The 2297-nt window shown below is 45.1% G+C and overlaps 1 pseudogene; it reads right to left on the bottom strand.

Annotated features, from left to right (window-relative positions):
* Nucleotides 1-568: 568 nt before the first annotated feature.
* The window catches only part of LOC105743157, a 20008-nt pseudogene continuing 18279 nt past the window's right edge, over nucleotides 569-2297 (bottom strand).

The following is a 2297-nucleotide window of genomic DNA, read 5'->3' on the forward strand; positions in this document are numbered from 1 at the left end:
ATGCTTTGATTGCAACTGTGAAAAAACAGTGACCAGCAGTCTCCCAATCACAAATTTGCTATAATTTTAAAACCTGCCAGCAAAGAAAAAAAATTCTCTTGTTCCAAATGACTTAAAATCTATTTTAAGTAGTGTAAAAAGGAACAGGTAAAAACCCTAGAGTGTAAAATATGAAGTATGATTTTGGTTTAAATGAAGAGTAAAGTCTCCTTGTTTACAGTAAGAAACACCACCTGAACACTTAATACATGCAGTTCAGGTGGGGGTTAAAGAAATGGAAAGGCACTGTATTGCAACTGCAAGAATGAAACCAATGAGACCTGCACATCATCACCATCAGTATTGCATAGAATGTAAAAAAAGCACTTTAATAAATAAACCTAGATGTAGGCATCCATGTCAATACCTTCTGGAAATAGGTGGGTTTTTTTGCTTTTCATCTGAAAAATGAGAAGCTAAAAATCTGGGAAATCTACAGAGTTGCTTGGAGGGTGAGCCTAAACAAGATTCTTGCTTGACAAAACTCATTGTGCATTAATTAGTGCAGAATCAAAAACAAATTCAGTAATTACAAAGGTGACCATGATTTTGCCCTTGTCCTCGGGAAGCCAGCTCCCTGGTTACCAATGGCAGGGTAGTTGCTGCCTGAACTGCAAACCTCAAGTGCTACCAGCCACTGCACACTGCCTGCTGCTCTCGGGTAGCTAGAGTCTTGATTCCTCTGGTTTCTCATCAGAGGGCTATGGTGGTGCAGGCCTTCCATGCTATGCCACCTGTGCCAACAGCTCTGGCAGAAATACTTGAAGAGACCTGATCTTGACAGAAGAAGGGTCCAGTCTGAGAACTGCAGCTGTGACACAGAGAATCTTCTAGATAGGGGTCAATCTGAACCTTCTTGGTGAACTTGATGGTTTTGATATCCACAAAAGCAGCACTGACTGCTTTCAGGTAACTATATTGATTATTGAAAGTATCACGTCCAGACCCAATGGGATACTTGTGCTTATCTGTGTCAATCCCAGCATACACCATTCCACCAAATAGGTCATTCAACATGGCAGCCAGAGCCTCAGTATTAAGCATCCCATGCAGGGCACTAAGAAACACTGTCCTGCTAGGGTCCAGCTTCTGAGAAGGGCTGCAGACAAAGTTGCTGTCAACCAAGACCCAGGGGATCACCTGTACCTTTGGCTAGGCATTTTGAAATAATGTTAACTCAGACCTTCTTGGCTCAGTGGTTCATGAGAGCAAGCCTGAAGCAGGGTCCTGACAGACTTCTCAAGTCGAAGACCAGATATACATATCCTTTGGGAGGACACTGGTTGTGCTTGCCATCCCTATCAGGCCACTCCATACTCAGAGAACCAAAAACATGGAAGGTGTTAACTAATCTAGCTTCTGTAATATCCCAAGGAACACCTCCTAAGAGTAGATGGGATTGTTATATTTACAGGGAAGAAGCTGGCCACTCCAGGTGCAGGTGGCTTCATTCACAGCTGCAGCTTGCAGATGCAGTATGGCCTCCTCTATGCTGAAGGGATCCTTGAGAGCTTCGAGGAGGTCCCAGGATGGCCTCATGGATGCTCCTGGCCATCTCTTTGAAGAACTAGTTGGGGAGGGTGTGACTGCAGCAAGAGCAGCTTGCTCTTGGTCTGTACAGGACCCAACCCCCATCTTTAAGGAGTCTCTTGGACCACTCCCTGTCAGAAACAGGAAGGGCAGAGGGGGAGAAATGTGAAGGCTTGAAATCACATCTGAGAGGTGATCTGATCCAGAGCTGAAGCCACTTGTGTCTAAGTCAGAGGGGCTGCTAGCATGGGAATCCAGGATGAGTCAGGTGTTCAAGGGAGATCCTCTTACTGAGGGTGGTATTGGAAACTTGTCCAAGTTAGACCCAAGGGGATCCAAAGGCAGAAAGCTAGTGGGGGCTTTTCCTAGGACATTTCCCAGTGGGTTATGCAACATGCTCAGTACGGAATGTGTGCTGCTCTGGGCTCCAGGGTCAGTCCCAGTCCATCAAGCTGAGGTACTGTAGGCCAAGGTACATGTCATTTACATCTGGGAGGCCACGAGAAGATTCTTGTGCAGAGGTGGGGAAAAGCAACTTGCTTGTAAGTGTTTCTTCAGAGTCCTTGAAGTTTGGTAAATGATCAGGCATCCCTTGATTTACCGGTGTCATGCAGACTGTACTGAAATCCAGAGAATTGTCCAATATGGCATTTATGCTTCGAAAGATACTGGCATTGCTACATTTGGAGAGTGCAAGAACTTCCTGATTGTCCCAGCAATCTTTTTTT

The sequence above is a fragment of the Octodon degus genome, unplaced genomic scaffold (genome assembly GCF_000260255.1).
Source record: "Octodon degus isolate 3935 unplaced genomic scaffold, OctDeg1.0 scaffold00103, whole genome shotgun sequence".
Classification (NCBI taxonomy): Eukaryota; Metazoa; Chordata; class Mammalia; order Rodentia; family Octodontidae; genus Octodon; species Octodon degus.